Here is a 23474-nt window from a genome sequence, read left to right on the forward strand (position 1 = left end):
CGCGCGTCCCTTCCGAAACGTTTCATAACTAATCCGCTAGGGCAGGGCGCATGCACCGTTGCGCCGTGAAAAACGTGGATTGCTGTACAATTGGAGTGAAATGAATGAGAAGGTGGACCGAGGGGTTCCATTGTTTGTTGGTTATAACCATAGGCCGGCGTTGCGCGTACCCGGTGGTTCGAACGGGCGCGTTGCGTTCACCCAAATAGCCAACTTGTTACTGATTTGGCTTGGCTCCCGTTGGATTTTTAAAAGGCGGCGGTAGTGCGCTTTGGACATTTATTGAATTTCTTGTGAGCGTCTGTGAAACAGGGCGTAACCTTTCTCTATGGTGAAACCTTTTCGAGGTGTTTCTGCGTTGTATTTTCGATTTAAGTGGTATTCGCTGCCGTGGTAAGTTTGTTTGGCTGGTTAGTACATGTGCAAACGGTCTTTTGTGATGTTCTGGAGTTGTGGAAGGTGCTTGCGTTGTCGCGACATCATTCGAACACTATGCGATCAGAGCAGAAACAAGTGCTATAACCTACCCCGGTGGTTGTGTAGGCGTCAGTTCTCGAAGTATTGGGCAATGCATGGTGGGAGCCGCTTTATCTGCGGATGCGTGCTTGCACCAACTCTGACGAAACTCTGATCATTCGGGACCTATGAAAGCAGTGCTGTGTTGTTTTTGTTCCCTGCTTAGTTCGCCTGTTTACATACTCGCCTGAATGTGTGCTATTGTGATTTGTAAGTTTTCTCCCGTCGGTCTGTACCAGATACCTCGCATTCAGCTGCTTGTCACCTGTGGTCGTTTTATAACTTTGCTGCAGAATTTTGTCCTTAAGTCGAATAAACTTGGAAAGGAAATCGTGAAGCTTTACTCCCGAAAAGCGCTTGTACGTCCATAGAATTTACAGTTCAAATGCAACACATATCCCCATTTAAATTTTAGAAGAATTTATAATTTCAGTAAATTGAAATTGCAGATAAACAGAATACAATAAATTGAAGATTTCTATATGCACACCAAATAAGTTCTGCAAAGTAAAACGGTTTGTTACATTAAAGTTCAATATATGGAGGTCTAATTGTACAAAATTGATTGATATAGGGGTTGATTGGATACAGGGTGTGCATATTCACATGCCTGCTTCCTTAGTCAGTCGTTCCGTGCCGGTCTACTTGGGCAATAAACCAAGCAACAATGTTAATGTTTTCGAACTGTTCATATATCGGGAGCGCACCAAGAAGGTGATCTAAAACCTCCAGGCATATGGTGACTTTCTGTTTCAAAAGAAAAAAAAGTAATAGTAATAATGTGTACAGTGGCATAGCAGAGTAAACAAACAAAAAAGCTGTCTTTTTAAGACAATGCTACATCTTTTTTTCCTAATTACAGCAGCCGTGCAAGGTGTTCTAGATCAGTTACAATATTTGAAAATTCATTGTGATGGGCCAGTCTGTTTCCCTTAGTGTTATAATGGCCTCATATTCTTGCGAAGTTAATCATATTACTCCTGTATCCTTACTACATTGAACTCCTGAAATGTTTTATCCCAGCCACTGCTCCTCATCCACCATGCTGCTTCTGCTTAATAGTTCTCAAGGCAATTATATTGCCCTCCTCTCCCTATTATTCAGGCAGAGAAACAGATCCACATGGCCATCACAAAATAATTTTCACTTGCACATGCCCTGACGTTCAAAACATTGCAGTTGAGCTAGAAGCTAGAATCAAGCTAGAAACTAGAGGGAAGCTAGAATTAGCACTAGTGAAATGTGAAGGTTGTTAGCAAAGGTGCCCACAGTGTGTGAGGCCACAGTTTATGTGAAGATAAAAGTTTTGAGAAAAATTATATAAATTTTGCAGTTGATATTGTTGTTTTGTTAATGCTGCTCTTGCTTTAGTTATCCTTTTTTTTTAGTTACCATATGTGTTAAATGTCACAACATTTCATATTATAGCATTGACATATATCAGTGGGTGGGGGGTCCTCATCTGGATAGTTCATTTCTAATGCATACACTTTGCATGGCTTGTTCACGTTGCCAACACCTACTGTATTACTTTGCAATTAAAACCTTCACAATTGTTTTTCGCACAAAAATAAAATAAGCAGTCTAAAAATGTTCCTTTGTCTCATGCAACATAGCGCTCCTCTCACCTAAAGCTGTATGTTCTCGAGACACAAGTAAACAGCTACATGTTAGCTGCAAAACCTCTTAAATTTGCAACAATATCGAATATATTGAGACAAAAAAAATATCTTGGTGAACATATTGCTGCAGATGCTGACCAGCACATGAGTAGTGCTTCTTTTATTACAAACATTTAATCACATTGCAGAGAGTGTGTACCACTTAAATCACAATCATTTTATTGAGATATTTTTGTGTCATTTGCATGTGGGAGAAGCAGGAAATAGTAAGCTGACTCTGCCTTAAAGCAAACATATGCATGAGAGAGCGCTTAAAGCATTACTTGTTCAAACCGAGGCTTTGGTGTCTAGACTTCACGACGAAGAGAGTAAAATGTGAGGTCACTTACCCTGTATTCTGAAACCATCTATGACTGGAAGCTTCATTCCACTGAGCTGAGTGCAGTGCCACCCCTAGACTGAAGACGACGCTGTGTTTCACAGTAATTGACATGAAGTTTAATTAAAGCTGAGCAACCGCCTCTGTCAAGGAGCGGGGCTGCTGTGCATTTGAATCCAGGTGGAGTGTTGAGTGGAGAATACGGGAGTTAGTCATCTATACCTATCCTCGAGCCTCTTAAGAGATTTCCTACAACATTTAAGCTCAGCCTTTCTGTTTTTTCTTACAGCATGGTTATTACAGGTGGTACAAAACATTCCATTGTACAGTTTATATAATTCTTTGGGAAAACATCCATCATCTCACTAAACAGGAATAGGCTCAATAGGTTCACTGGTATCATCTATAGTGTTTCCATCCAAGACCTATTGCTATTACAAGGCATTGCAGACATTCAGTGACGTAGCCAGAAATTTATTTCAGGGAAGGATTCTCCACTGGCCACTACCACTCCCCAATCACCTCTCTCTCTCGCACTATATAAATGTGTGGAGGGTTTTACATCACACCAAGACAAACTCCTAGTACTCCCCGGACAGGAATGCTTTAGCAATGAGGATGCACATTTTTACGTTGCCAAAACAACTTTGCTTAACTTCTGACAAAAGTTTTTCATTGCTAAGGCATGCAGCCACTATGCCTAAAATTATGCTATCATCCTTGTGCTGTTTTTAAACATGACTATATTAAAAATAACATTTTGTTTACAAATTGATGTATTTATATAATGTATATTATGACTTTGTTGGTACATTACTTAGGAAAGCGAGCTGTGCTAAAAACATGACAGCGCTCTGTCTTTTGTCTTCTTGTTTGCAGCCCAGACTTGTTGCAGCCCAAGTAACAGTGGAGGTCAGCGTTATTTTCTTACCAGATTTGCTAGTGAGTGGTTCAGCCATGGCTGTGTATGGAAGAGAGCGGGCACTATTTTGCAAGTCGCCTATTACTTAATTGCAGGCATTATGGGCATGCTTCCCTGACACCTGCCTATTTTAAAGACTGCAGAGCAGCAAGCACAGCACATGCTATGACAGGGTAGGTGAATCTCGGCTAAGGCAACTGGCCACGGCTATCTGGTGTAGAGCGATCGAGCAGTGATGAGACAATCCCCCTATCTTCCATAATTTTTCACTTCATTCTTGATGCCCTTAATGCGCGTCACCACCCTAGCCCCCTTACCGTATCCATCTCCCCCCTCCCTGGAGCTCTCTGAAACTCTTTTCAGCTAATCACTGTCCCACTTTTCAACATTCACGGGGTTGTTGAATGACACAGCATTCTCTAACATGCCTATATTTATGTTTCTGTGTGGACATCGAAGCCATTTACCTAGCTCCCCTAGTTTGTTGTGGCGGCTTCTTAGCTTCCCTGGTCCAGCACCCCATTCTTGATATAAATTGCCGCGCGCAAATCAGCATTCTGTAGGCCTTTCTTTCTTGTCCCAATTTCTCTCCATTTTTTCATTCTTAGCAGTGTGTACAAACTAGCCTGAGAGCAAGCTCTTCTGAAGTTTATTAACATAATGAAAGTCAGAGTCAATTGAAAGTAAAAGAAGAAAAAAAAAGGTGGGGGAGTGTTTTTTATGAGTTTTTTAAACAAGCAAGTTGTAATATAAGTAAGTTGTATAACAGCAAGCACCAAGTATGAAAGAATAAAAAACGCATTTGCACTTCTCGTCTGACGAAATTTACTGTGCTTTTACAGAAATGAAAATCATTGAAAAGGAAGTTAGTGTTTACGTTGAGATACGAGCACGTAATCTGTAAGCCTCGTAAGCTTATGTCAAGTAAAACAACATGAAATCCTGAGAGATTGAGCTTCTTAAGTACACGTGTTATAATAGGAACACCAACCTTCTTCAGGATGATAAAAGCACTGTAGATCAAGGTTCTCCACGTAGTGGAAACATTGTTAAATCTGTTAAGATGTGAATGTGGGCAAGTTGGTAACAAATTTCTAACTTGCTAAAGCACATTACTGTCCTCATCGAACTAATAACTATAGTTTCTTGTACATGTGTCTTGATCACATTCAGCACAACATTATGCATTTTTATCTTTGTTTAATACATTTTGTAGCCCCTCAATGGATTCAAGATGCTAGAAACCTATGTTGAACTACAAAGTGCTTGCCATTAGAAAAGACAAGAAGTCAGTTCCTGTGTTAGAAATATTTATTAGTTAGAGAAAGGCTAAAATTTAGTATGAACATTAGCCATGTCTTGAAGTTTTCATCCTACTCATTTTACAGTTGAAGCTAGCTTGCTTCTCAGGTTACTTGTGCTTAGAATTAAAGCACAACAAACAGATGAATGGCTTGCCGAAGCGTTATTCACAGAAAGTGGTCACTTTTCTCACTCTCATTGTAGTGTTTGGGCTATTGCTGGTACTGTTGGCCGCATAGCAGCCAGTGCAGTGCCACTGAGTGTCGTGTGCCGATGTGTAAGTTTTTCTTAGCATGTGGACACTTCTCCCACGAGTTTCTTCGATGTTGTCTTGACGAGGGCCGAACAGTGAATGAGCCAGTTCATCTTGAAATTTTATAATTGGTGTAGAGTTTCCTTCAAGCATGCCACGAATGTTCCACGCATTTATGATGGCACTTCCAACAAGCAACTCAACAGCTACCTTTCTGTACCACTTGAGTCCTTTTCTAAAGCAGTTGTGGTATAACGTCATTTGGTCACTATAGTCGACGCCCTTTTTTGCTGCATTGTAATCGAGACCGGCCTAATGTTTCATGATTGGTGCGCCGTCCCTTGTTTTCTTCCCACTGTCCACCAAAGTTGCTTCATATTTGGCGACAGGTGTGAGTATCAGAACAGGCCTCTTGTCCATCCACTTCAGTGCCTTCACTCCATTTTTGGACTGAAGTCCGGTAACACTGCCATTTGCAACCTTTACTTCAGTGAGATCTTTTGGCAGCCCTTTCCTCACTGAGCGAACTGTGCCACGAATGAAAGTGTCTTCCTTTAGAAGGCGAAGAGTGAGCGGCAAGCTCATGTAGAAGTGGTCTACGTACAGCGGGCACGCGACTTCCTTGTAATTTTGCAGGAGTTTTGCAAGCATACATCTTCGGCATGTCCAATGCCAACTGTTCAGTCACACTTTCCGGCATATACATCAACCTTTAGCCTGTAACCGTCTTTGGTACATGCCTTGAACAGCCCGACTCTGTAAGAACGAAAGTCTGCCACGCCATGGCACTATTGTTTCATCTATCACAACCTCCTTTCCCGGCTCAAGCACAGTGGCAAATATTTTGGTTCAATTTCTCTACCCGAGGATGAATCTTAAAGACATGATCCTGCAACTCTGCAACCAGTTAATTGTCCGCAAAATGCCGGAACCTCAAAAGTAGGGAAAAGGCGGTCACGGCTCATATTTTGACGAATGAGTTCAACACCATACAGGTTACTTTTTGCCCAGTAGTGACTCAGATAGGAAGATGGACGAGATTAATACAAATTGGTATTCCAACAAATGCTTTCGTTTGTTGGAGATTGGTTTCCATCCAATTTTTCAACTTTGATTTAGATTTGGGAGTAGGAAGACAGAGGAGACCAATACAAATCAGTATTCGAATAAATGCTTTCATTTCTTTGGCATTGGTTTCCGTCCAATTTTTCAACCGTGATTTAGATTTAGGAGTAGTTGACGTCAACACTTGTTGTGTGAACCTGTTTGTTTCATTGACCATCATTTGCCAAATGTCATCCGTAATAAACAGTGAACATAAAGATGGGGCATAACGGCTAGATGGCAACTGAATGATAGTGGGCGGCCTAGAGTGTGGTGTCACACTAGGCGAAGTGGTTGTTGCCGGTGTCCATTTCTCTAGAGATGGGCTGAGAGAAATGAGAGCATCGCATCCTGAATCATTCACCTCAGAATCATCAGTCAGGTCTGGCTCTCCATTCGACATGCTGGCTGAGGTCTGTGATGGTTCGTAAACACTATCTTTCTCACTGATTTCACTGTCTGTCCACTGCTGAACATCTGACACTGAAGCACTTGACTCATCCGCTGGTGATCGCGAAGTTGCTGGTGCATTCTTCTGGCCCAAAACGAAGTTTATTTGTTTCCTCTGCATTGTGATTTTTTTTTGCATCCATAAGGGGCATGAGGATCTATCTATGAGACACGCTGAAAAGTTTGGGAGTAGCAAGAAAAATGCAGGTACTTATTCCAACGGCACGTATTTCAAGAACTGCGGCGAAAAGTTTGCAAGAAACCCAACTGAGAAATGTGCCACCACTCCACTCTCCGAAACAAACATGCCACCCCATGTCCAGTGCAGTAAAAAGATATATTAGTTGCTATTTCGAACCTCAGATGGCAACACAAGAGCGAGAATTCTTGCGTGTGGGTCACTGGTGAGTCACGCCGCACACAGCATAAAAACGTTTTCATTGAGTGCATCGTGGATTGCCAGTGGGTCATAGCATTTAACATCAGACAAGTAGCCTACTGGCTATCTATAACCTCACACAACAAAAATCGTACCTCTGAGTTCAAGTGTCATAATGTTATCGCAGCAGCAAGCAGATGAATGCCCGTAACTTTGCTGCTGCATAGGAGCACAGGCTGTGCTGTGATGGCACTCAGAGTAACACGTGACTTAGATTCAAGGCAGCATCAGTTATTTATTGAATCTGTTGCTTCAGTGGACTAAATAAAGTTTAGAGAAATAATGAAAAATACAACCCGAATGTCTGGGTGCTTTTGTTTTACTTCGCACTGTAGCAAGAGAGATGAATTTCCGTTTCGTCTCCTTTTTCCGACGTTTGCACTCGCGCGGAGAACGAAACTATACGTCATTGTCTACTGTGTTCCAGCATTGCGATCATGCTCTTTCATCCTCTCGCGTTTGCCTCAGTGCTGGGGCACTGACTTATACCGCTAATCACGTGTCCTCGTGTAGAGTGCGCATTATCGTCCGCTACAGGAAACGAGACAAGCGCAATAGCTCGCGCGACACCGTCACCGGAAGTGTGCCGGTGACGGTGAAAAAAAGAAGACGGCAGGGTATACCCGCCGCGCGACCCCTCGGCTCCGGTATGGGAGAACGCAGTGAAGGAAAATTGCTTACACAGGCGAAACGGGGAAAGTCGAGAGAGTGTTTATGTAGGCGGCGACGTTCGCCTCCTGAAATCATGTGTTCGCGGCACTTCAATCATTCTCTCTCTGCTATTAATGAACCAATTTGAAAAATGCTTGCGGTAGAACACTTCTTAGAGGGCACGTAACAACTTTCAGCGTATAACCAAAATTTGTTATGTAGCCTGTGAGGGGCCCTTTAAAACAAACTCGGTAAAAATCGGGTGTACCGTGGGATGTTGTTACAGCTGCGTCGAGCTTCACAGCCCTCTACACAAGTATTGCTGTGAAGCCTGTGGCAGAAATAGAGTTTTATTAAATCAAAGGACTGCATAGAGCGCGCTCTCGTGTTGTGCTACGTGAATTAAATCATTCGTTTCCTGCCTGCACAAACGTTTGCATCTCGAGTGGATTTCGAGCACACCGTATAATAATGTGCAGTTCCGTCGTGCTTCGCAGCACTATACACAAGCACTGCCGTAAAGCTAGTGGCAAAAGTACGATGTCATGAAACCAGATCGATGCATATACCACGCTCTTTTGGTGCGCTGCGTGAATGGAAACATTGCTTGCCTGCCTGCACAAACGTTTGCATCTCGAGTTAATATCAAACAAACCATATAATATGTGCAGTTTTGTCGAGCGCTTCAACGCACTGCATGCAAGCATTGCCGTAAAGCCTGTAGTATAAATAGGGTTTCATGAAGTCAAATTAATGCGCAAACCTCGCACTTGTGGTGTACAACGCAAACAAAGAATTCGTTGCCATGTCTCCGCAGTAGTTGGTCACGTTGATTTGTGTGAGCATATAGGTTCATGTGCCCCATCTACCTCTGTGATGAGAAAATAAGCAAGAATATCAGCTGCTATGTGTCGATGCATATGCTTTTTATTACAAGGTGTAGGAGCAGTACATCTTACTGCATGAGTAAACCACTCATGGAAACAGTACGTTCCTTGAACATTGTAGCTATTTAATAGCCTAGGAAGCGCGCTATATTGGAAGTTGCAATTTTTTTTCTGTTCGCAAAATTCAATAACTCGATGCTTTTTCTAAAAGCAAAAAATTATAAATTTCGCAATGATACGTATGCTGCGTCAGTAAGTAGGCAGCACATAATTAGGCTAAACCAGAGGAATATCTGCAGGTAGGGATTTATACAAATGTACAAAGTATTTTTAAAAAATCTTTTCTCAAATGTTTTCAGTGTGGAGTAAGGAGTTGCATATGCGTCCAGCGCTGATTTCCAGCGCTTAATTTTTGTTGAACCTTGATGTAACAAAGACCTAACACTCAGCACTCTACTTTGTTACATCAATTTTTTTTTTACAATGGAACACTGCATTCTACTATACGTGCCGCTCATACGCCCCAAAATTTTGGCCCGGCCTCTAAGGAAGTCACTGTTTTAAGTCACTGTTCGCAAAGTTTCGTCAGAAACTTAGATAACGCTACTTCCAACACTCGTGAAACCAGCAGCCACGTCGGCTTGCCGCCTTTACACCGGCCGCAAATTACTTTAAAAAATGTGGCACGCGCGGGCCATGTATATGCACTCTGCTGCGCGCGGACAGCCATATGCACGGGCACGGCCGGGCAAGAGACGTCGCGCGCTCTCCTACCCTAGCGCGCGCTTGATCACGGGACGTGGACAGCGCGCATAAAGCTGCCATCCTTCTCGGCTCACCCTCGCACCCTTTCATTCGCAATTAACCCCAGCATGTGGGATGCAACGGGGCACTATAATTTTTGTCACACTTGGACTTTAAACCAAACATCAGGGCGATGGCGAAAATTCGCCTGGGGTGTCCAAAAATTGCTATCGCAATAATACACTATGGAGAAAGGTATTATGGAAATTATCTGGATGGGTCGAAACCCCTTAATTTCCCAAACACGCACCAATCCACTGGCACGCTGCACACATGGATCCCGCGCGGCACGCTGCATCATTAAGGCGTATCGTTCTTCTCTAGCTCTATGATCATTTCTGCAGTAGTCACTTGGCGAGAAGCTTAATTTCCAACCTATGCGCAAGTGTCGTACCTGAATTTCGAAAGTACACGGACCCTATATATCTTGGCAAAATAATCGGAACTCCCTATCTAGACTCGCCAAAATTATACTTAGCTGCTCACTTGAACTCATAAGAATATACTACTCAGCCGATCTCACTCGGGCTCAAACTCGCCAAAATACTGCTCAGCTGGGCTCACTCAGACTCATGGGATGATCTGAGGGAGTTGACTCATCAGTGAGTTTGCCAGCGTATGATGTGTGCTGAACCACAAACCTGGCTTTCTTGAATAAAACAGTTGGTCGCTGCAGCATATGGGTGCACACAAGTGTAATTCAGAGAGTGCGGCATTGTAAAGGCTGCCACAGTTACCATGCCATGCTGCAACTCATTTCAATCATGTCAAATGCAATACCCCTGCCAGCTTTTAGTTAGTCGATCAAATGTGATATTCAATATTTCAATATTTATCAATATTTATTTTTGACAAAACAAATACAAGCTATTTATCTCATCACAACACCTCATTTTCCTGCCTAAGGCTTTGGGTGAATTTTCCTTGGCATCCATTTTGTTACTCTAACAGGTTACCAGTTATCTGTTGCCTATACGAAATTTGAAGTTGTGCACATGTCATGTGAACTCCATGCCAAACTCGTAGTAGTGCATGCATTTTTGCAGTTAGCTAGTTAGTTACAGAATCGCATGTGGGAGTTACTTTAGTTAGCAACTGTAGCTTTGAAACAAACATGTGCATGAGAGGGTGCTTAAGTGTTACCTGTCAAGACTGGGAGCACCAAGGCAACTTGTGCAGTGAAGGCATGGGCAGTACGAGCCCACAAATTTTACTAAGTGTGGCTGAGGTGATGCGTCCAGACTTCACTATGAAGAGAGCCAAATGAAAGGTTGCCTATGCATCATACCTATTCTGGAGCCTTTTCTTGCGCTTTTCTAAAACATTAAGCTCAGTGTGTACACTTTATCACAGCATAATTATTACATGTGATATAAAACATTGTATTGTGCAGTTTCTCCAACTCTTCGTGAAGGCATCTATCCATAGATTAAACAGGAATAGGCTCAATGTTGACATATCTCCACAGTAGCATCTCCAGGACCTCGTACTGTCACAATGCATCACAGACATTATTTAAGTGAACTCCAAAAGTGAAGCTCTTTGTTAACATTGGCTAAGATTGTATTTTTATATAGCAAAGTGATCATGCATAAATCTGTATGTCATGGCAGAACACTTCGTTTCTCACGGACTTTACAATTGTTTTCAAGTTCAGGAAAATTGTGCAGTGGGCTAGTTGGTTCGACATACTTAACACTGTTGTGCGGAGTGACGAAGGGACAGGACTTGACCGAGAAAACAACACACGACACCTGAGCACAAACTATCAACTGGTGATTATCGCAAGACAATGATTCTGCTGAAAAGTAGGAACCAAAGGAAAAGAGAAGTCGTGGACGCATAAAACCTCAAGGTGGACCCACAGGGCTCATGTGTCAGCCCGCCGTCTATTTCACTCAGCAATAAAGAGATTAGCATAATCGCTGACAATAGAGGGTGTAGGTAGACCGGGAAGAGGACTCCTGTGCATGCGTGTAGGCTTTATGTACGCTTCATTTGCAGAAAAAAAAACCAGTTCATAGTTTGCGCTCAGGTGTCGTGTGTTGTTTTCTCGCTCAAGTCCTGACCCTTCATCGCTCTGCGCAACAGTGTTAAGTTTTCAGGTTGTTCGCTATGTGATGTAGGAAGGGTAAAATTGATGGGAAATCCCAATATTCTCGGGCATATCGCGAAAAATATGGCCCAAGTCAAGTGTCATTTTAGGCTCCACTGTCCCCTTTTATAGGGCAAATAGTAATAGTTTGAATTCTATGGACGCTGGTTGCTTTTTCTGACTTAACCTAGGCGGTGCTCAGCTCTCAGTTGAAAGGAACAGGTAAACAGGAGGACTTGCCACACAAGTAGGAGGTAGCACTCCAGACTTAAGCTTAATATACTGCGTGCTTCCACAGCCCTAGGGGGCTAGTCTGTAAGTGTTGACTAAGTGGACTGTCCATTCCAGTACATGCTGAATGAATAGAGCACAAGAACCCACAGTGACGATTGCTGCTTGCTCTACCAACTTAGAGCGCTACCTAATCAGTGTGTGCTGAAATAGTCCACTTAGTGGATCCTTACAGAATCCTTCCCTAGACTGATGTTTCTGTTGGTAGGTTGCAAGTATTGCACTTTCTTTCCTTTCATGTGGGCAGTTCCCACATATGGATGTAATTTAACATATTGTATTCATATTGCCTTTGGTCTATAAATTTCTAATTCATGCTTATAACTAGGCCTACCAGCTCTTGTCCTGCATATTTATATAGCCTTCTCATTTCTGCATCAACACTGCACATATTTATAGCAAATTGGAGTCATTCTCCGTTATACCCTCAAGCACTTGAAGTAGACACTGCCATAACCTCAAGGGAGGGGGGACAGTAACGCAAAAACCTTATTGGGCTTGCAGTGCTGCTGAAGGATGCACACATACCATTTATGCTAAAAATCTCAGCAGGCATTCCAAAGTTTGTACGAGTTCGACTTTAGCTGGCTAAACTGAATGATTCATATTGAAGGCAATTCTTGCAACACTTGGTCAAACTGAATGAAACTGGACAGCACAATTAGCTGTGTTCATCTACCATTTATACGACTGCTGCCCCAAGCATTTTGCCTGTTACTTTGCCTTTCGTTTCTGTACTATCAAGTTCAAGTACACATGTACTTTATCACTGTACAAGTAAAATGGTTTCAAGGCTTTTCCTGGGCATTCAACAGTCACTATTTATTCCTATAAACCTTCCTGCATGTGAAGGCAAAAGAAACTTATTAATTCATGCTGGAAGTATAAAAAGACAGTTATTTGCACAGAAAATGTTTATTTTGAGCACCGAGGTTCTTGCTGATGTAGATATGGTGCTGGCTCCCTCCTTGCCCGAAGCATGTGCTTGCTGTACACAGCACCAGACGATGGCTTCCTAGATCAAAAGATCAAATTGAAATAAGAGGCATTTTGTTTAGCTCCGGAAAGAGAAAGCAGGATTGAGACATTAACATGTATAAAAAATACTTGCCTAAAGAAAAATTAATACACAAGCAAATTCACTAAAGAGGTTCACTTTCAAGAGGAAAAGTATGGTTACGATGAAAATTACAAGGAAGCTTCACTGCTCATTGAGGTTTCGGTTCAGTAGTTGTCGAGCCACGAGGGTTAGCATGCTACATCTTGCATATTATGTTTTGTAGAACAATATTGCACTTTGAACAATGTAGTGCCTATTTAAATGAACTGACAAGGAACGCTGAAACTCCAGGCTAGTTTGGTCTGCACAAGATATGATACAGACACTGTACTGCATTCATTTAGTGTTTTTGTCACTGATCTCATGCACAAAGGTCATTCACACCTATCCTACATGAAATGCAGTTACTTCTTGGAAGCTTCATCTAGTCCTTGAATTTGCTGCATGCTTATGTCTAAGGGAGTTTGTTTGGTTCCTGTTAATGTAGTACATCTAAGCAACTGCTATCAAATGCCCATAGTGCTCCCTTGCATGTACAAAACATTTTTGGCCCTTTCAATGCACAATACTCATTACATTTGACACTTGGGGCTCGTGCAAGGCGCCATTTAGTATTATATGCTTGTCCACATCTGATAATACCTTCATAGCTGGGTCATTCCCATGCGAAATGCCTTGGTTATTACTGTGACCATCTCACACTTTTCCTTTAGAATCTTCTTGTCCACTTTTAAGGAAGCATCCCACGACACAATGTCTCCATCCTAGTGGTGCTATGGAGTTAACTTATGTGCTAGTTGTAGCAGATGATGTCAACTGAAGGCCACTGAAGATAAAACTCTCTGCGAGAATTCCTTTTGCACAAAAAATACAAACAATACAGAATAGTCAAAATGTAGTTATCTGGCAAGACTGGCTGCATCCATCATCTTTGTTTGGTGCAATTCTGAGGTGGCTCCCTGTTACAAGACGCTTGGCGATTATTGCCATGTGACTGTTCGGGACTCTATAAAACACAAGAATAGCCTTACTCCGGCCTTTCTCTTTGTGCAGCGGCCAACGTTATTATTCGTCCAATCGCACCGTGTACTGTTCGTGTGTCCATAGACTAAATTCTTCACCACATTGCTTTTACGGTATTTCGTGAGTGACCCATGAACTCATCTTGGGGTGGGACTTCTTATCTTTGGCGGTCGCTTCTATCTCTTGTCGTCAGCGCCTCACACAACTGGATGCCACTGACAGTTCTCTTCCTAACCTCGAAGAACGCATTTGTCTCGTCACCTCTTCCGATTACGTTCTTTGGCCACCTAGAGAACAGATTATAGGTGTCAACTCCTGTAACATTGTGGATGGCGGCGTATTCATTCTACCCTATGACCATACCCTATCTCGAGCAATTCTGATTGCCCCTGGCCTTATTCGCTTTTCTGAGGGGTCTGCATTGCTTACTGCAATAAACCAAATCGAACCCCAACTGTTGCCTCGTGGATCAACTGTCACTTGAGCTGTTGACACTCAATTCGTTGCAATTGTCACGAAGACAGCTCAGTGTGTTCTTGCGTCTATTACTGTGCGCTGAACAAAATCATGCGCAAAGATGTTTACCCCGTGTCACGGATAGATGATGCACTAGATTCACTCCACGGTGCTGAATATATTTCTAGCCTTGACTTTAGACCAGGCTACTGGCAAATACCGACGTCCAAATCCGACAAAGCAAAAACGACATTTGCTACCCCTGATGGGCTCTACGAGTTCAGTGCGATGCCTTTTGGACTCTGCAATGTGCCTGCCACATTCGAACGCATGATCGATAAGTCTTGTGTGGCTTGAAATGGAAAACTTGTCTGTGCTATCTCGACGACATTGTGTTTTCAACCATGTTCTCACAACATTTGCAACATCTTGATGAAGTCCTTGCCTGTCTTGCAAATGCTGGTTTGCCGCTCAGCACACACACACGTGCGCACGTACACACACACACGCACACACACACAAATGCAGTTTGGCCAGCAAGGCCATCAAAGTTCTGGGGCACATAGTCAGCAAAGAAGGTATTCGACCGGACCCCGAGAAGCTTACTGCCATCCTCGAATTTTGTGTCCACTGCGTCAAAAAGACATGCACAGTTTTCCTGGACTTGCTTCTTCCGGTACTTCATATGCAACTTCACTACGTTTACGTCCCCGCTCCATCAACTCCTCGCCAGTAATGCGCCCTTTGTTTCGTCCGACGAATGTGAACATGCTTTCCTGCTTTTGCAACATGCCCTGACGTCAGACCCAGTACTGTGCCACTTTGATCCGACCGCGCCCACCATCTTTCACACCGACGCTAGCAGTCAGTCTCGGTGCCATTCTACTGCAATGTGACAACACATTCCGCGAACGAGTAATAGCTTATGCTAGTCGTGCACTAACCAGTGCAGAAAATTACTACACCATAACCAAGCAGGAGTGCCTTGCTGTTGGACAGTGCAAAAATTTCACCCATGTCTTCATGGCCGCCATTTCACAGTCGTTACCGACCATAACACACTGTGCTGGCTTTCATCGCTAAAGAATTTATCAGGTCACCTGGGTTGCTGTGTGCTTCACCTACAGGAGTACGATTTCAATGTCACCTACAGGGCTGCAAAGAAGCATCAGGACACCAATGCTCTCTCTTGCTACCCTCTGCCGAATCATGACGATTCACCATAACCTCTCCGTGATTGTGTACGTCCCGAGTCCTCTTCATCGGCTTTACCCATTGTAACCCTCGAATGGCTAAGACACGACAGCCCATCTGTCCTTGTGTCCCACTAACGCGTCGACCCATACTGCTGAACTATTCTCCAACGCATGGAAGATTCTTCGTCGCCTCCAAATGCCGGACTTCGTCGACAACTTAATGAATTCAAGCTGCACAATGGGGTTTTACATCGCTACATTTATCAGATCGATGGCAACAAATGGGTCCCGATCATACCATGTTCTCTGCAATGTGAGGTGCTTGAAGCCTTTCACGATCATGCGACGACTGGTCATCTAGGCTACCACAAGACTTACAACAGAATATGAAGTCGCTGCTCCTGGCCTGGCCCATCTTCAGCCGTTGCGAAGTATGTTGCACCCTGCGTTCATTGTCAAAGCAAACCCAACAGCTCCTTCTGGCTCTTTACAACCTCTGCCTTGTCCCGCTTCGCCTTTTGAAGTAGTTGGAATAGACTTGTACGGTCCTCTTCCCATGACCTTACATGGAAATTGTTGGATTGCAACGGCCATAGACCAACACGCTATGCGGAGACAGCATCTCTACCATCCGGGACTGCTGCTGAAATCGCCGATTTCTTTCTACACAACATTATCTTACACTGCAGCGCTTCGCGCGTTCTCCTCAGTGACCGCAGCAGTCTTCCTCTCTTCTATCCTTACCGAAGTTCTGTGCGCCTCTAACACAATTTGCAAGACGACTTCCAGTTACCATCCGCAGACCAAAAAGGTTGACGGAGTGTTTTCACCATACCCTCTCTGACATGATTGCGATGTACGTACATCCACCCTGGCCACACGAACGGGGATGCAATCCTGCCGTTCATGACATTCGCCTATAACATGGCTACGCAACGTACTACTGGCTTTTAACATTTTTTCTTCATCTATGGCTGTTCACCAAGTTTCATTCTTGATGTATCATTCCTTTCGACTCCTGTACCCCCATCAGTTCCTTTCTTGGAACAGTTTGTGTCTCGCCTCGCAGAGTGCAGACGCCTCGCCCCGCTTAACACCGGCGTCTCCCAGGACGCTCGCAAGTTTCGTTACGACTGGACCCACTGTGCTGTGACTTTTTCTCCTGGTGACGAAGTTCTTTGGACTCCTGTGACTTATGCAAAAAATGTCTCGTGTTTTATTCGACTTTCCACGGTCATTGAGTAGACATCACCTGTCAATTACCACGTCTCGCTTGTTAGAACGCCACCCGATTCCCGTTGCTGTGGCACAGAGATAGTGCATGTCTCCCGCTTAAAACCAAATACTTGACGCATTTTATAGTACTTACGCGCTGCCAGGCGGCTGCTTCCACAGCGAGAGAGAATTAGCATGGGCACAACACATGCCTGACTTTCAACTTCATCATCTGCACATCTTTTCCATCTGCATATATCATCACCAGCAGCACAGTTTAATCCTCGAGGTAGTAGTCCGAGCTTATATATATATATATATATATATATATATATATATATATATATATATATATATATATATATATATATATATATATTTCTTGCACTTCAAGAAACTTTGCTTGACCTCGAAGACTTGAGCACTGAAGTGACGGCGCTAAGTATATACAAGACCTCATAGTAGGAGACAGTTCAATTTCACAGCCTGAGTCCCCTTGCTGGTGTAATCTTCCTTCGTGTAATTGTCGCATACTTGGCTATCACTAACACCGCTTCGCCTTTCTGCAAAACTGCAGACTCTCTTATTTTTCTGCTAGTCCGAGCATAAGTGCTGCCGCACATGACTGCTGTTGATTCCTATTTCGAGTGAATCTGGCTTGGCCTCATTACGGTTACTGAGTGAATTATAGAGAGAGAGAAATAGAAGAGAGGAAAGGCAGAGAGGTTAACCAGACGCATGTCCGTTTTTCTACCCTGCACTGGGGAAAGGGGTATAGGGATGAAGAGAGAGTGTTCCACAGCTATCATGCACTAAGATTAAAAAAAAAACAGTTCTGTTACTCGAAGAAAACCTAGTGCATATTGTTTCCAGTAAAGTGGAGTAGTAGCCAGTAATTCTTTCGTTACTGAGATTTAATTTGGTAATTACAATTATCTAACTCGAGAAGTACTCTCATAATTTTCAAAGTGTCAATGAGGCATTTGTTGGCATCCCAAAATGACATCTAACTGCAGTGTTTTCAGCCACATACTAATTGCGTACAATTTTACCGACTGGAAAATAACCTCACGAACTATGAAAAACACCATGTGAGTGAACTCTCACCCGCATCATAAAGCAGTGCCCTCAAATAAGCTGACTGAAAGTAACTGCATTGCCTATCGCAAACCCGAAGAGACAGTGCACCACCTTGACAATGGTACGGAAGGAGCCCCCACAGCAGGTTTCGCAGCTTCGCAGCTACTCCTTTCTCTCTACGTCACACTTATTATCTCTCTCTCAAGGCCGACTGATAAATGATAACAAAAGCACCTTGATAACGCAGCCAAAGTGCAGCTCTGACCACACACGAAATGTGAAGAGCAATGTAATAGGCACAGAATGTTTCAAAATCGAGACTTTGCTCGCACCGCATCGAAAGAGTGCGGGCGAAGTTATATTTCACACCAGAATTATATTTCACACCAGAAACTTGCTTCGGACCAAAGCCAATATAAAGTGAGCGTCTTATTTTTCATGAAAGTGTATACGTGCTCCAAAAACAGGTTCGTGTCAACAAATAAAAGCGAAATAAACACACTGGAAAGCGACCAACTTGTAGAGAAAAGGCAAAACCAATGCGTTCACGAAATTAAATATACCGCTTCTATGAGCCGAACTGGCAATCAGAATGTCGGCACACACACACACACAGACAAAAAAAAACTGTGTGCTCTTACTATCTATTAATTCGTAAGCCCCGTTGAACATCAGCCTAGAGGACGTGTTCAAATAGGTCTCCTTTTGCAGCTACGCAGTACTGTCTATTTTATCACACCTTTAGTGGCTTTCTTGATGACCGATGCCGGAATTCTATGGCATATATATTATGGGGTTTAACGTGCCAAAACCACTTTCTGATTATGAGGCACGCCGTAGTGGAGGACTCCGGAAATTTCGACCACCTGGGGTTCTTTAACGTGCACCTAAATCTAAGTACACGGGTGTTTTCGCATTTCGCCCCCATCGAAATGAGGCCGCCGTGGCCGGGATTCGATCCCGCGACCTCGTGCTCAGCAGCCCAACACCATAGCCACTGAGCGGAATTCTATGGCAGACATCCATTATCCTTACCTTGAACTAATCTGACATCCGTCTAATCTGACGTCCGGCACAATCTTTCACATAACCCCAAAGAAAGAAACTTAACGGAGAGAGGTCAGGTGACCTAGCCGGCCTATTTACAGGTTCGTGCCTTCCAATCTATTTGAAAAGTAGCACCCAACCAGTTTCGTGCTCGGCTGCTGCTGCATGCAGGTGGCCCATCTTGCTGACACAGCCGAAGTGGAAGATGTGACAGCGGGACTTTGCTGAGAAACTCATCAACCACTCCTTCAAGGATATCGTTCACATAACGCTGTCCAGTCAGTGCGTGATTGAAGATGGTACTGATTATTGCACTGGCGTAAATTCCAAACCACACATTGAGCAACCACTGGTACTGGCGCCGATTGCGCTGTACTCAATGTAGATTGGAGTCCCTCCAATAGTCTGCGTGAATGACAATGAATGTATATATGATGGCACCTACACTGTTCTTTTGCGCAAACTCATCATGCCACAGGTTCTTAGTGTCAAGATGTAAAACCAGACCCAGCTTGTCAGTTAACAATATACACTATAGAATTAACGTCTAAGGTTATCACTAAGAGGAGTGCTAAAACCCCTTAATGCTTACATTAGGACCAGAATTCACAAGTGGCTGTAATATCAACGTGTAAGCGCTCAGAGGGTTCCTGAAGCACTGTTGAGCACATGAACATAACTTCCAGCCGGGATATACACGTGCGATGGGAGACAATGGCACACTCTTAAAAGTCACTCGTTACAAAGCAATACACAACACCCTTTCTCACAAAACCTTATAACACTAGTAAAATTTGTTGGCCACATCTCGATTTATCCTACTTTGAAGCAAGCACATAAAGAGAACATCCCAGTCTTTATCCACGATTAAATCACCAGTATTAAATGGACCCACCATAAGGGTTATTTGGCAACAGCATGTGTATGTCCATGCTTGTATCGTTTATTGATTGTCCAGCTCTAGTAGAATGGACGAACACGCAGCCTGATCATGCACTTTGTAATGAAGCTTCTTTCTAGAAAATCACAAATACCGACCGCATACACAACCTTTGTCACATCTGCACAGAGCACTCGAGCGTTACGCTGAGGAGAAAGGTTACCAGAGAATGGCTGTTGACAGCGCAGCGATATTGCTATGTAAAGGCTCATATTACTATGTAAACGAACGCTGTTTCCCGCGCGTGCAATGACGCCGCAAAGCACTCATTTAGCGACTTCATTCACTCGGCGGACGGCAGACCTGAACTATGTGTCAGGAATGTGCGTTTACATTGCGAGATAAATGATGAATACTCTTTATTTTCTCTAAACAAGTGCGCGCACATGCCGCACTTGGGTCATCTGCCATTTACACGTTCTGCCGTGTAGCAGCACCGTAACCAGGTAATGTTACGTTTAAGTGATTGTGAAAAAGGCTCTTACCAGTACACTGTAGCACTGGCTGATCGGTGCGGCGGTCCGCGGGATGCGTCACAAGGAAAATAAGCTGGTAAGGAACCTGGAAATGAAGTATCAGGCACCCGAAAGCGTAGGTTTGCATAGTAGAGGCACATCGAATGGAAAAGTGAAGCACTTACGATAGCTTACGCTAGCACAAGCCCCAAAAAATAAACGATCCACATCTTTGTCCAGTTGTTTGAGCGTAGCTCACCTTTGAGCTTGCCATTCTGCCGCCAAAAACCAAAGACGGATGTGACATCACGGACGCGAAAAACAAAGAATGAATGCGACATCCCGGACGTGACGTTTGGGCGAACCTAACGCCTGCGTTCCGTCGACCGGGTGAACGCAGACACTTCATAACCATATGAAAACAGGAAGTGAAGCCAAGGAAGTTAACTGTTTTTCTTAATTGAAATGTCTAAAGAAATATTGTCTGTTTCGCGTAAAGGCGAAGCATTGAAAGCTATTGACTGCAAGATCAAGCAGAGTCACTAGCTGGCGGGCACCGGCTGAACCACAGAGTGTGGATTGCACCGTGCATCGTCTCCTATGCCTTACGTGTTGACATGTGCGCACGCAGCTTGCATATTAAAGCCAATTTCTTCTGTGATTGTAGCACCGCCATAAATGCTGTCTGGATTTTTTTATGATGTACAGAAGCATTTAACGTTTCGCTGTCCTTGTGCTGCAGTGAAATCAGTGACTGCCCATGTCAAGCATACAATGTGCTATCGTTGCGCTCTCTGTTCGCCACAATCATAGCAATTTTATTATCGCTTTGTGTTTCTATTAAACCACAGAAAGCATTTTTCCTTGCTGTTTTAAAGAAATCTGATGAGTGCAGCGATATGTGATTGCTGTGCTTTAGCGATTTGTTGCAATGTATTCATCACTCTGCCATCTTTGTGATACCATGCAACACGAATGAGGTGGCGCGAATATCACTGAGTAGTAAAAAAAAAAAGAGAGAGAATCGCTTGTCCGCACTAACGCAGCAATGGTGCTGCCACCTACAGCTCGATCTCGTGGCGAATAGTAAGGTTTAGCATTGCACTGAAGACGTCTAGGAACGCTGCCATGGTGTGCAGTGTGACAGCAGTGTCGCAACTCAATGACGCATGAGGTGAGACCGAACGAAAACTGTCGGTGTTCGTCAGTGTCCAAGAAAAAAAAAGGTGGGGATTGCATAAATTTAGCTTGACATTCCTTACGGTATGGTATGTACACAGCTGTTCAGAAAGAACGCTAATGTGTGTGCAGTCATGAGAGCAGTGGAAGCGACAGACCTGACTGAGCGAAGCATCCACTTGGCTTCATCGCTTTTGGAGCCAAACGCACTTTGCCTCTGTAGGCCTTCTAATCCTCCATGCGTTGGTCTTGCATGTGTCGTTGATAGCTGGACAGCATTACAAAGCCCTTGCTGGTGAGCCCGAGGTCACGAGTTCGATTCCCGATTGAGGGAGCCACATTCCGATGAAAGCTGAATGCAAAAACCCTCCTGTACCATGTTTTGGCTGCAATTTACGGAATCCCACATGGTCAATATTCATCTGGAGTGCTCCACTACAGCATCCATCATAACCCACTGTACAGTTTTGTTACGTTAAACACGATAATTTTTTTACAACATTTTGTTTCTTTGCAGTAACAGTTATGGCTCTTAAAAATAATGTTGCTGCAACAGGTGTCTGTTAACCACTCTCGTTTGCGCCCTACTTTGTGTGCCAAATGCAGAACATGTGAACCAAGGAAAGAAGAATTGTGGTGGATTTATCTGTTTGCTTGCAAAGCATATTGCTAGCGCAAGTGTTACCTGTGTCCTTTGTTAGTCAGCCATATGTTTGTGACTTGCCTCGATAACTTACAGAGTGTGTTGTTCTGCTGCTCAGAACAATGTTGCGAATTCAATTCCTAATCACAGCAGCCATATTCTGATGGGCTGATGAACTTTGAGTGCATGTTAAGGGTGCCAAGAACGCCACGTAGTCGAAACAAACTCAGAGGCTACCATTACGGTACCTCTCATAGCCAAGTTTTGGGGTGTAAAGCCAAAAAATTTTAATTTTAGATTTAAAGCCATATGCTTTTCACCTCAATGACCACAGTCTTCCTGTGCAAAATGGAAGTAAACAAAGGTGTAAGTGAAAGGGCACATATTTAGGCCATCAAACCTAGAGCTGTCACAGCAAGTGTACTGCACATTGCGTAGGACAAATGCGTATTTGTCTTTCTTGCAGTGTTTGTAGAATTAACTGCGTGTGCTGCATTACAACTGTTCAAATGTTGCCATGCACAGTGCACAGAAGGTGTAGCTTAGAGTATCATAGCTGAAGATTGCCAAATTACAAGCAACAGACTGGTAACACACTGGTAAACTCAAGGCAGATTAAAATTCTTACTTAGCTCGCAATGCCTGGAAGGAGAGAATACAACTGCCAATTTCCGAGTACACAAAATGGCTGTCTCCTTAGCACTCACAGATTAGCAAAGCTTGTAAAGCTGCAGTACTTGTGACAAGGTGGTGTTGAATGCTTTGAATTCTTTTTGAATACTAGTATTTCAACCTCAATTTCCATGTTTCTTTTATCACTGAAGGTGTTTGTTGAATTGTTCTGATTGTAGTAGATTTACCAAAACAAGCATTGAAAAACACTGGGAATGTAAATATGAAAGCACAAATGACGGTTAAGAACTGGCAGGCAAATTGGGGTGGGGGGTGGGGGGCCAAATGTATTCACTGAGCTAGACACATACAGTCAATTTAGGTTGGGTAACAATATTCCGATTATTACAAGTGGGGGGCAGGAAAATAATGACCACCTTTGTCTTGCTAGATCATATGACAAGAATATTTTTTCATAATGTTTTGTTGCAGTGACAAAATCTTTCTCTAGTACTCAAAGACAAAAGTGGGGTGCATTGGTGCACATCAGTGAACCTGCTTATTCCGTGCATGTGACATTTTTACAGTCTTTTTAAAAAGGCTCTGCCTCACACTTGCCTATGCATGTGCCAATAAGTGGTCCCAGCCTTGCTTGAATGAAAAGAATGTTGAATGAAACAGGTGTTTTAAACAGTACCCATAAGGCAGAATGAATTTGTTTTGTGAAGTTACTTACAGCACAATAAAATGGTGGTAATATACTTCAGTGTAGACATGCTTTCGCTTTCTCCTGCAAATGGAGCTGCGACATACAAGACAGCCTCTATTGATGTTGTTTTGTATGTGACGCAAA

The 23474-nt window shown here is 43.4% G+C and overlaps 1 long non-coding RNA gene across 3 annotated transcripts; it reads right to left on the reverse strand.

Moving 5' to 3' along the window:
- Nucleotides 1-12523: 12523 nt before the first annotated feature.
- Nucleotides 12524-20529, reverse strand: LOC142574408 (uncharacterized). 3 transcript variants are annotated; one of them, XR_012826524.1, is made up of 4 exons: nucleotides 20373-20529; nucleotides 20218-20293; nucleotides 16820-16914; nucleotides 14058-14085 (listed from the first exon to the last, which is right to left on the reverse strand). It is a non-coding gene; the product is annotated as an uncharacterized LOC142574408 (long non-coding RNA). The 3 variants fall into 3 exon arrangements; XR_012826525.1 differs by lacking the exons at nucleotides 14058-14085; nucleotides 16820-16914 and adding an exon at nucleotides 12524-12730 and having other exon boundaries at nucleotides 20373-20528; XR_012826523.1 differs by lacking the exon at nucleotides 16820-16914 and having other exon boundaries at nucleotides 14023-14085; nucleotides 20373-20526.
- Between the last annotated feature and the right edge of the window lie 2945 nt (nucleotides 20530-23474).

Source organism: Dermacentor variabilis, chromosome 3 (genome assembly GCF_050947875.1).
Source record: "Dermacentor variabilis isolate Ectoservices chromosome 3, ASM5094787v1, whole genome shotgun sequence".
In the NCBI taxonomy this organism is placed as follows: Eukaryota; Metazoa; Arthropoda; class Arachnida; order Ixodida; family Ixodidae; genus Dermacentor; species Dermacentor variabilis.